Source organism: Apteryx mantelli, chromosome 1, assembly GCF_036417845.1.
Source record: "Apteryx mantelli isolate bAptMan1 chromosome 1, bAptMan1.hap1, whole genome shotgun sequence".
Classification (NCBI taxonomy): Eukaryota; Metazoa; Chordata; class Aves; order Apterygiformes; family Apterygidae; genus Apteryx; species Apteryx mantelli.
Genome location: NC_089978.1, coordinates 65,910,453 through 65,922,620, shown reverse-complemented (window position 1 = coordinate 65,922,620; position 12,168 = coordinate 65,910,453). Strand labels below are relative to the sequence as shown.

The window sequence follows — 12,168 nt, the reverse complement described above, 5'->3', positions numbered from 1 at the left end:
CCCTCAACTGCCTGTCTTCACAGAACTCAGAATTTATAGAAATTGGTCAATGTTTGGATTTACTGGGGATAGAGGACAGAGGTGGGTAGCAGGGGACTTTATCTGATGCCGTTATAAGCTTTACTTCTGAGGCGTCACTTGTGTATGTGGTAGCATACACTTTATTTTCTAAACTCTGCCTTATTTTTCCACTCTCTTCCCATGGGGAGCTGCTGAACTGCATTCTGCATGTCTGTCCTAAATTTCACTGTCTGCACACCACATCACTCTCCTTGAATGCAGATATGGAAAAAATGAGCCACTCAGTTTACTGGCAATCTCATTAATAGATCTGTGGCACGGTGTGGGTGAGGCACTTCACCTCACAGCTGGCACCAGTCTGTGACTCAGTCTATCACAGACTGTAGTGAGCATGCAGGGAGTCAGGAGTAGCTGGGCAGTGGTGGTGAAGAGCAGCATTAATCACTTTCCTTTTTCTCTTGCTCTCTCTTTGCATATAATATGCAAAACAAAAATTTCAGAGAAAATTGCCATGTCTCTTCCATTTACAGCTACTAGGCTGCTGGACTAGAAAGCAAGTTTGTGTTCAGCATGTTCCCAGACCTACACATGTTCCCACACAACTATCTTGTCCACCAGAAATCATGTAACAGCTTCCAAAGAGAAAAGGTCAAGCATGGAGGAAGACGAGGAAAGCACTGAAAGGCCCTTCTCATGCATGCTCCAGGTAGGTCCATGCCAAAGGCAGCACAGGCCTGAGTTTCCTCATCTGTGATGTTCTGAACATTGCCTCAAGACCCTGTTGGATTTGCCACCAAACAGCTCACTGCATGGCAAGTTTGGGTTCACACCCATGTCTAAAGCACAAATAAAGATCAAGTCAGAAGCACCACTGCAGACAATACTCCTTCTGCTGAGAGCCATCAAATCTTTGGGGTAAATTAAACTTTCTGCCCTGTGGGAAGCAGGACTCCCCAGTAAGGGAGACACCTATGTGTCAAACCTTGTTCTACCACAGACTTCCTCTGTGACCTCTAGCATGTCACTTAAGCCCAAAACCTTCCAAGGTTTTTATATACTTTACCTTCACTGAACCCCACTTTGGTTCACCCATCAGGTAAACTGAGCTGGTATTTTGGAAACCTGTGCTCTGTGGCAGCTTGCATGTGTAGTCTTGGCTCTAATAAAAAGTCTTGGGGAAGCAGAGAGTGTTTGGGGTTGCCTAAAGAGGTAGAAATGCCTCTGCAATGGCTTTAATACAGAGCTGGGTGCAGCCTCGACCCAGAGGGATGTGGGGGATGGACTGGGGCAGCCCCCAGCCCCTCTCCCCTAGGACTAGGGGACAGACCAGGCTATGGTAACTGGGCAGAGGGAGGGGAAGGGGGATAGACTACAACCACCTCCTTCTGAATGTCTAGAATGTCTAGCCCAGTTTAATAGGCTTTAAAATACTGTGCACATGAGAACGAGAAATATATTTGCCTCCCTGACTGTGCTCTTAGTTTATAGTAAGCTAACTAGGTTTATCCGTCACATTTTTCTATCAGACACGTGTGGTTGCATTGCCTTACTATTCACAGAAACCTATTACTTCTCTTACAGTGTTTATACATATACACCAGTGGACTCTTCGATGTGCAGTGATCTTTTTCAGTTTAATAAATAGCAACACAAGAATTATCTGCTCTTTGGGTTTTAATCTGTGAAATGCTGTCGGCAGAAGTGCTTAGCACAGGATTTTATTTTTAGTTTTATGGAGATTTAATTATAGGCAAATGAAGACCATGCAGTATGTCAAGGATATATGTATGATAATTATGGAGATGAAAGATTTTAATTCAAGGAAATAATCTTCTTTAGTTACAAAAAATTGCAACTTTAATGTTCTGATTAAGCAAAACATCCGCATGATGAAACTCTTGGAGTGCATTTTATATAGATGGAACAGAGTGTAGGTGCTTAAGAAATAGTAATTATGAAGATGCTGAGCTAGGACATCTGGATCCAAACGTGGAACAAAACAGAGAGTTTAGGGCATGTTCTGTGTTAACCTGTTATTAGGCAAACCACACAGTTCTAACCCATCTTTGGGTCCTGCTTTCCAGAAATTAGGAGACATATCTTGACATTTATTTTTAATAAACAAGCTTCTTCCTTATAAAACAAAATTGTTCTCATGAAGATGGTCACAGCATAGCCTTAAAACTGCACAGGAGAATGTTCCTGGAGAAGGGGAACAGTGGATAAATAAAATGTCCTTCTGTATAGGTAAAACACAAATGCATGCATTCAGTATATGAATAATTAGTGTTACTGACAGCTGTGCTGTTCATAATTTCTCAAAGGTACTTCTCAAATCAGCAATTATTTTTAAACAAGGGATTTACTAATTCTGATCTCCCCTTGCAACTGCCATATTAGATTATGATTTTCAAAAAACCAGTAGACTACAATATATGAAAGTAAAAAATACATACATACATACATATACATATACATATATATCCCTACAGAACTGGTGTGTGAACATGAAGCTATTGAATGATGATTTACCCCTAGCATAATCACTGCCACAAGCCCATTTGGAGTATGCAGCTGGAATTAGAATTCTTGTGGAAGAATCCTAAGTGAAGGGCTGCGGCAAGGTCTTTTTTTTCCTTTTCTTTTTTTCTAGAGAACAAAAAAACCCAGTCTCTCCCTGTCTGGACAAAATGGTACTGTCCCAGACAGAAAGGTCCCCATAGGCCAAGCTATTCATGTAGCACGAGGCTGCCGAGAGTTTAAAGCTATGGCAAGGATAGGGAGCAAAAACAAGGAAACAACTGCAGTGACCGCATGGCAATTAACACAGTACAGATTGGCTTTTCTTGCCAGTCCTGCAGAAAGAAAGAGAGAGAGAGAGAGAAACAGAGAAAGAGAGAGAGAGAGAAAGAGAAACAGAGAAAGAGAAATAGAGAAAGACAAAGAGAAAGAGAAAGAACGAGAAAGAGAGAAAAAGAAGGAAAGAAAGGAAGGAAGGAAGAAAGAGAAGGAAGGAAGGAAGGAAGGAAGGAAAAAAGATCTAGAACTGTGTAAGGCAGTATCTCAATAATTCAGAATGAATCACGAGTGAAAAAGGGAAGGCAGGAAATCAGTCTTTTCCCAAGTTATTTCGTAAAGTGATAAAATAGTGTTGTTTATTATTTTGCTTTAGAGAATATTTAAAATCATTTGCTAAATAAATGTGGGAATAAATTCACTGAGCATATGCAAAGTTCCCTGACTGACTATGTCTCTGAGTGTCTTTTTCTTTTTTCAGACTTTTTTTTACTGTTGGTCTATATTTTTTTTAATGAAGATCACAATACGGTATTTGCCCTCATGCTTCTTTGACCAAAGAATTCATTTTAAAAGATTTAAAAATTCCTAAAATGAGGACAACACCAAAGAGAGCTGATGGAAATGAAGTCAGTGAATATTCTCCAGTGTGCTAGTAATAAAAACATTTTTCAGGGTAACATCTCAGGGTGATGTATTGGGTTTTATGCACATCACCACTAGTAAAACTAGCAGGAATAATCAATGTATACATCTGTGTGCTGAAGGGGAATTGGAACGCTTAGTATACACCCTTGTATTATGTCCCCTGAAAAAGTGCACCATATTTTTCAGCAAGGAAAGAGTTTTTTACTATCATGAAAAATTATGTATATAAAAAGTGGCTCCTTAATTCTAATTTGGATTATTTTAGTGGTATCCCAGACTAGAAAACAGTCATCAATCCCCTGTCTCTCCCCACCCCCTCACACACTGCTGTTCATGATTTTCCTGTCATGCAGACATCCCAACAATGTTCTCTCCTTTATTTTTTCCTACCACATTTTATAGAGCACAGTATTTTCACTTTCAGTTAATGTAAACAAAAGAGATCATCTTAAATTTCCTGTGATCAATGATAGTTTAAAATATCCTTATGATGGGTTTCTTATTCTTTAAAAGCTTTCCCCTTTTATAGTCTTAAAGACTCACTAACCATTATTACCCTACATATATAATCACAATACAAACACTGCAGAAAGGAGAACACCAAGATGTAAGGTGTTACCGTTCTCGTTCTTACCGAGGAGGCACGGGGCCTTCTCCCCAGGCCCCGGACCATCACCACACAGACACCAATATGAGGAGTGGCAAAATGGCGTTTAATGAAGCGCGTCCTGCTCTTTTATAATGCTGTAAAGCCCTGCCTTCTTCTCCGGCAGCAGTGCTCCGCCCGTTACGACCTTCCCATGTTCCGCCCCGCAGTGCCTCCCTGCTCATCCTTTTTCCTCCACATCTCCCCCTCTCCCATCAACGTTGTTTCGTTATATCGAGCGGGACGCAACAAAACACGCGGAAGTGCGGCGTGTCTCGACGGGACCGCCATCGGGTGGTTCCTTGCATTAGTAGCTTCGTGAGCGGAGCTGTGTGCTGCCTCCCCTTCTTCCGCTTCTTAACACAGGCGGTGTCCTTGTCTTCGTCGGTTCAGCGGCCATAGGCGGGATTGCTCAGTTCCAACAGACTATAGCCCCCCCCCAAAGCCCAGCCATTCCTCCAGAAGTTCTCCTTCTTGTTGTCGAGCAATCCAGACTTGGCCCGCTACTTTCAGCAAGGCTTTCTTAACGCAGCTCAGTATTACACACAAGCATAAGCCTATAATTATGAGGATTAGCACAATGCGCAAGCCTTCAGCGAGCAGTCCTGTTAGCCACGGTGGTAGATTGCCAACCAGGTTAGTTAGCCATTCGTCTAATGGCGTTTATTGTGGGCTGCGTGCAAGCTTACATACAGGTGCACTTCGTTTCCACCCCTAGGCTGCGCGTCACACCGCGTGATCTTCCGCTACGCCTAGTCTACCGCTTCTCATGCAAATATCTTGTCTAGAACCTCTTTTTCCTGTACTATTAATTGATATACTCTATGCTCATGTCTATCAAGCAGTTAAGCCGTACATGCCGTAAGCAATAATTCAGAATTAGCAAGCCGCAGCATATCGCTATTACTACTGTGAGTGCTATCAAGCCTAGTGTTATAAGCCATTTCTAATCAAACCATGACAAGATCCACGCCCCTGTGTTGACTTGTTCCCCGTCAGGAAAGTCTCTGTCGGCCCCGCCTCGGGGTTGAACGGGATGCAGTAGTGAGCTGCTCTGTGCGCCTGTGCTCATCTCCTCCAGTATGACTCTGCGGTCCCCGGAATCATGAAGCCGGCGATAAGCATCAATGCAGCCATGCAGCAGCATCCCGTCTGGCGTCGCCCTGTTCAGGATGGAATCTCACCAAGAATGATTAGTTACACCCCAGACCCTCCCGTACGTGCATTTAGGTCAGGTTTTATGCATTTCATTGGAACCCATCTTATCTGCTCCTCCCGTTTTACCGCAGCATACCCTCTTCCCTGTGATATCCACAAGAGAAGCAACGCTGTGGTCCCTTTCTCATCTGGTCCACCGCCGTGACAAGAGCCTGCGCTGCTGCTGTTCCCTGATTCTGTTTTTGCAGTACCGTGCGGATGACAACCGAAAGTGGTGTTCCTTTAGGGATCGTTTTCAGGATGTCCTGCGTCATGGCGTCACTCTGCTGCCAGAGGCACTCCATCATGACCGGACCCTGGGCCTCGGGGGCAAGTCTGACTCTGCAATGGCCCGCTGGAGCCTGTCACAGAATTCAGTGAAGCTCTCTGCGTGTGTCTGTTTTATCTTTGTCCAGGGTGGCTCTACCTTTACTAGCTTCCCGAGTTCTTCATACACGGCCCGCGAAGCCTCTGTTGTGGCCATGACCTCCCGCCTTATTTCCTCTAATGCACGCAATAGGGTGTCGACCAGGGATGTTGTTACTTCTTCTCCGCCCTTCGGCTTCCCTTTCGGCTGTGTCTCTCCTATTGCACACCCCCGCAGCCTGCGCGTAACTTCTCGCAAGCCCCCGCCTTCCTCGTCGCTGCTATCTTCTCCGCTCTCCTCCTCAACCGGCAATCTCACCCGAACCTTCCTCCCTCCTTTCAAGGTCGAACTCTGGTCTCTCCGCTCTGATGGGCCGTTACCCTTCCTCCCTCGCTGCACTGCCTGACTCTCCCCACCTACAGCACCCTCCTCTGCCGGGGCCCACGGCAGCAGGGTCCTATCTTCCTCACTAAGCGTCTTCCTCAAAACTGCGCCAGGCACGCAATCCTCGGGTTCGGTCCCGTCGACCCCCCATCCCTCTCTGTCTTGTGCGAGATCTTGCCAGGGATACACCGGAGGCGGCTCCTGGGATTCCACTGGTAGGATCACTGGAACCTCCCCGCCTCCGCTCTCCCGTTCTTTCGCCGGGGCCTCCCCGCCCCCACTCTCCCGTTCTTTTGCCGGGGCCTCCCTCGCGCTCCGCAGGAGCATTCTTATCAGCCCCCACACCTTTAACTCCCTCGCGGATCCCCCGTTCATCAGGAACTCCGCCAGCGCTGCTGTGCATTGCAGCCACAGTTCCTCCCGCAGAATCTCCATAGGAGAAGTAATCGCTCCCTCCTTTACGAGCCTCTCTACACACGCTCGTATCGCGCCCGCCTTCAGCGGCGCCCGCCATTCCTTGGCGCAGGCCATTACTACCTTACATATGGCCTCCATAGTTCCGGATCCGGATCCCTTCCTCACGCTCCCGGTGCCTACGCCGGCCGAGCCGCCTCCTCGGTATCACGTCGGGGTCACCACTTGTTACCGTTCTCGTTCTTACCGAGGAGGCACGGGGCCTTCTCCCCAGGCCCCGGACCATCACCACACAGACACCAATATGAGGAGTGGCAAAATGGCGTTTAATGAAGCGCGTCCTGCTCTTTTATAATGCTGTAAAGCCCTGCCTTCTTCTCCGGCAGCAGTGCTCCGCCCGTTACGACCTTCCCATGTTCCGCCCCGCAGTGCCTCCCTGCTCATCCTTTTTCCTCCACAGTAAGGCAAACCAAATCAACCTAAGAAAATAACCCTACTAGATTATCTATATGCTAAACAGATACACATACATTTATATGCATTCATATATAGATGCATATGTGTATACATATATAGAAATTTGTATACACATTTTTATATAAAGGCAAATCTAAGCATTTCATTTTTGTGACTGATAGTTTAAAGTACCATTGGCTTCCTTGGATGCTTGGAAACTCTCTGGATTTGGCCCTGTATTACATTTCAGATGCTGCATACCCTTCTGCTTATGGTTTATTTGCAGCATGTGGAGTAAGTTGCTCCAAGTGATTTAATTATCTCAATATTTACCCCAGTTAAGGCCTGGCCTCCACCATCTTCAGTGGGGAGGCAAAATGGAAAAGCTTTCTGAAAAAAACAGTCAGGCTGTCAGTATTAGCATGGGCCTGATGCTCACAAGCGAAATGCCTTAGTGTAAGACTGTCATGCTGCATAAGGGCTTTGGCTGACACAGTGAAGCCAACAGGATTGCCCACTCACTGGCCCTGGGCTAGCGCGCTCCAGCACCCCTGGCTGCATGGTGATACCCCTTTGTTCAGGATGTCTCTGCAGCTTGCCTGACCCTGTACTGAGATCACCATGCTGTCAGAAACTCCCCCAGAAGTGACGGTCAGGCACAGAGGGTGGTGGTTAATAGGTTGTACTCCGCCTGGAGGCTGGTAACAAGCGGGGTACTGCTGATGTCCATCCTGGGACTTGCGCCATTTAATATCAACGACCTGGAGGAGGTGGTGGAGGCACTCTCATGAAGTTGTGGATAACATGAAATCGAGAGGACCAATCAATACGCTTAAGGGCAGGGTTGCTGTCCAGAGGAACCTAAACCTTCACCTGAAGGCTGGAATGATGGGCTGGCAGGAACCTTGTGAAATTCAGCAAGGACAAGTGCCAAGTCCTGCACCTGAGAAAGAAGAGCCCCTTGCAGTGACACATGCTGGGGACCACTGACTTGGAGCAACTCTGCTAGAAAGACCCTGGGGGCCAGTGCACCAGCAACATCCCCCAGCAGCACAGATGACCAACAGCATCTGGGGCAGAATTAATGGGAACGCAGACAGTAGATCAAGGGAAGTGATTATTCCCCTTTACTTGGCACTCATTAGACCACATCTAGAGTACTGCATCCAGGTTTGTCCCCTACCCCTCAGTACAAGAAAAAAATCAACAAACCAGACTAAGTTCAGCCACCAGGATGGAGCCCTGTGAGGAGAGACTGAGGGAGCAGGGCTTATTCAGCCTGGAGGAGAGACAGCTTCAGGGTGATCTAACAGCTGCCTGCCAGGGCCTATGAGGTGGGGTCTGAGAAGTTGGAGCCACGTTCTTCACAGCAGTGCATTGCAGGAGGATAAGAGTCAAAGGGCATAAACTGAACAAGAGAGGTTCAGGCTGGATATAAGAAGACACTTTATCACCACAACAACAGTCAGGCAGAAGGACATTTTATCCAGGGAGGTTGTGTAGTCTCCACCCTCAGAAGCTTTCAAGACTGACTGGACAAAGCCCTGAGTAACATGGTCTGATCTCATGGCTGACCTTGCTTTGAGAAGGAAGTTGGACTAGAGATCTCTGGAGGTCCTTTCTTGCCTGGGTTATCTTGTGATCCTATGAAAAGTGAATAGTGTTCCTGTGGTTTAATGAACTGAGAAGGCTCAGATCCAATAAATGCTAAACTCAAGGGATGGATAGAGATGGGACTTTGGTAGCCAGCAGTTAAATCAGTTTAGACTGCTATGGGACCATGGCCCAAGCAGTTGAAAGGCACTTTAGCCAGTGACCCTGCATGGGTCTTGGGCAACTTGTGGGGCACGCACTATTCTTGTTCTCCCTTATGTCAATCTAGTCAGTGACCGTTCAAATCCAAATTTGGAAAGAAATATGGAAAAGAGATAAACTGAGAGAATGTCCTGAATCTGCCTCTGTGAAAATGTTGTACCCTATTTTTTTTATTTTGAAAAGATGAACTTGGAATAGCACAACATTCAGGAGGTGCTCATACTGTTTTTGAGATCAATTACACATTCAAATGTTTGCTGGGTAGGAAGAAGTATGGAGGACTAGGGAGGTGAAAGAATTAGGCTACAGCGAGGAAATAAGGATTGTGGGGAGTGGTCAAGCAATTAACACTGTGAAGAGGCCGGATTGGAAAAAATGGGAGAGTGACATGAGCATGGGTAGATTGGGGTGGAAGTGTGTGTCAGCCCCACTTTTTTGTCTTTCTTGCATATGCCAAAACTGAAGTAGCTCTCCACTACAGAGAAGAGGAAGGTATAGAAAAATATGAATATCTTTTTAGAGGGATGAGCCCCTGGCTCCAGGACAGATGACAAAGTGGAGCAGAGGGCTGTTAACATGTATCTTGAGTGCAAAAAAGCACACCTATAACTATAGCACTATGATCCTCATAAATGGTCAGTGCAAGCACCTTAACAGTAAGATCATGAAACAGACACACTTTGCCTAGACAGACTCCGTTACTCCATGACACCTACCAGGTACAGTCTACACATATAGTTCATCCTTGCATGGGGCAGGGAATGAGGACTGGTTGTTATCCTGGTGTACTTTCTAACTTTATGAACAGAAGTGTGAAGAGAGGGAAGTCATCCTCTCCTCTCCTCTCCTCTCCTCTCCTCTCCTCTCCTCTCCTCTCCTCTCCTCCTCACACTATTTGTCTATGTCCACCTCACCAAGCAATCCAGGTTGTTCTGTACCTGTAACCTGTTGTAAATTAGTATTTAGTCAATCTTTATACCATCTGCAAGCTTTATCAGTACTAATTTAATGTTTGATTCCAAGTCATTCATAAAAGCCTTAAAAGAGAAAGCAGGATGAAAACTGACCAGCAAAAGATAAGCAATTCTGCTCATTCATGTTTTGTTATGTTTTGTGATCTGATACTAAGTTGAACTCTCAAGAAATGAGAAAAATTATATTATGCCTGTTCAGTTACTTTTACTGGCTAGACTAGAAATCTTGTCAAAGAATAATATCTTGTCAATATCAGCTATATCAAGTGGCGACAAATATATACTAATTTTGACTTTTAATTTTAGGCTATGGTTTTTCCCTTGAACATCCACAGACACAAAGAACAGATTTTTCCCTTCTTCACAACTGCCAGTCTGGATACCCAAAGTCCAGTCCCTTTCTGTAAGGTTGATGGATAGGAAACTCAACCCAGGACCTAAAGGGAGTTTATTGAGCCACAGGATTGCCATGCCAACCTCCCACCACCTCTACTCCCAGTAACTTCCGCCCAAGAACATTTTCTTCTTTCTTAACGTCTTCAAGAAATTAAGTCGATTAGAGTAGTACAAAGAGATGGGTTAGATGTTAAGGCTGGGGAGGAAATATTTTGATATGGTTCCTCTCTTCCAAATTACTTCTCATCTTCCTCTTTTCTTTTCATCCTCCTCCAAGCAATATGATACACAATAGATGAAATAGATGAGTAGGTTCTTTGTGACTCAGAACCTCCCTGAGAGAAAAGGAAAAATGACTGTTTTAATTTGCTGTGGGAATATACTGACTCAGCACAACCTCACGCCCCTTCTCACTTCTTGCCTGGCCTATGCTTCTCATGTAGCCACTCCTCGTCTCCTCCTTCTTGAACTGAGTTAGAAGCAGTTAGCATTGCATTTCCTAAATAGAGGTTTTGTACCACAGCCTATAGTGACATAAATCGGCTAATATTTACTCATATTATATGTAGCATGCCTGAAAAAGAATCCGAAAGTCAATTTATCATGGCAAAACTGATTAAACTTGGGCACTTCCAAGCCAACCTCATCCATCTTCCATGGAGACTTGATGGTCATAAAACACATTGACAAGTGTGGGATACAGTACACACGAAGAAAGCTTTTCACTATAACCAAATCACTTCCCTTTAGCTGAGAATAGAGATTTTGTTATTTACACCTTATAACAACCAAAAGTCCACCAATGTGGTTTTCCATGTAATAACTGGAAATGCTTCCTTTGAAAAATGACAAAGTGTGGGTTAGATTCAGTATCTGGCATGCCATTCTCAGTGATGGTGAAGTTAAGGGTAAATCGAGTCTCTTTTTTAAAGTTTTGGCAACGTAGTATTTATACACTTTTCACTGCCCAGCTTTGAACATCAGGGATGGGTTCACCATTTTTTAATTTACTACCACATCACTGATTGCTAGAGGCTAGATGCCTTCAGATTAAAGTTAACATCAACCACTTGAAAAATTTCTGGTCTGACTTCTTTTGAAGACTGCTATCAGCACAGAAACAACTGTAGCTTAGAGTTTTATTTGAAAAAGAAGAATACATATTTACTTTGATAATATTTTTGAGTTCCTAAAGGCCAGATCCTGCTCCCACTGGTGTCAGTGGCAAAACACCCATTAACTTCAACAGAAACAAGAGCAGCCACTTAGTTTGCATAATTTGCAGAAAGTAAATATTTTAACATTTGTTATCTGTGATATTTAAGTAGCTAATAAAAATGTGCATGTAAAACTGCTTCATATTTATTTAAGTTGGCAAAAAAGTGACTTTCAAATAGGACAAAATATAGGACAAAAATATTTTGTAAATGAAGACTCAATAAATAAAGCTGATTTTTCCCCTTTCTCCCCCAAAGTACAGCATATGCTATTTAATAATGTCATGGAAATATGGCTGTGAACACTGAAAACAAATAAAATGTACTTATTACGGACATAAAATGGTACATAATGACTTCAAGTTCTGGAGTCTTCTACTATAATACACACATATATACTTATGTAAGGAAAAGGTAAACTGACAAACTACTCTCCTTGAGCTTATTTCTGCAAAAGCCATCTCAGCCCAGTTGCTAATGTGCTATTTATCCATTAAAGAATGTTGCTATAGTTACAATATCTATTGCAAAAATAGTTCAGTAATATGAGAGAGCAGATGAAGAATGCAGAATAAACAAGCTTTCATATTTCCAGTGCTTGGATTCTTATACTTGCATATGAAAGTTAAAAAACATATAGTTAAAAAACTCCTTTAATGCTAGCTCTGCTTTGAATTAAAACCTTAGAATAGTACCATTTTACTCAGCAGACCTTTTTTTTGTACATCTGGTGTTATAGGATCTAACTTCTATGACTCAAATAAAGGTTCTACTATACAGGTTTAACCAAAATTTTCACTATAGGAATTTTATGAGTGATCACGTAGGAAGATCAAA

At 44.0% G+C, this 12,168-nt stretch overlaps 1 long non-coding RNA gene across 1 annotated transcript; it reads right to left on the bottom strand.

Annotated features, from left to right (window-relative positions):
• Positions 1 to 4,159: 4,159 nt before the first annotated feature.
• LOC136991121 (uncharacterized) lies at positions 4,160 to 6,922 on the bottom strand. Its single transcript, XR_010883157.1, has 2 exons — positions 6,597 to 6,922; positions 4,160 to 5,274 (listed from the first exon to the last, which is right to left on the bottom strand). It is a non-coding gene; the product is annotated as an uncharacterized lncRNA (long non-coding RNA).
• Positions 6,923 to 12,168: the final 5,246 nt, after the last annotated feature.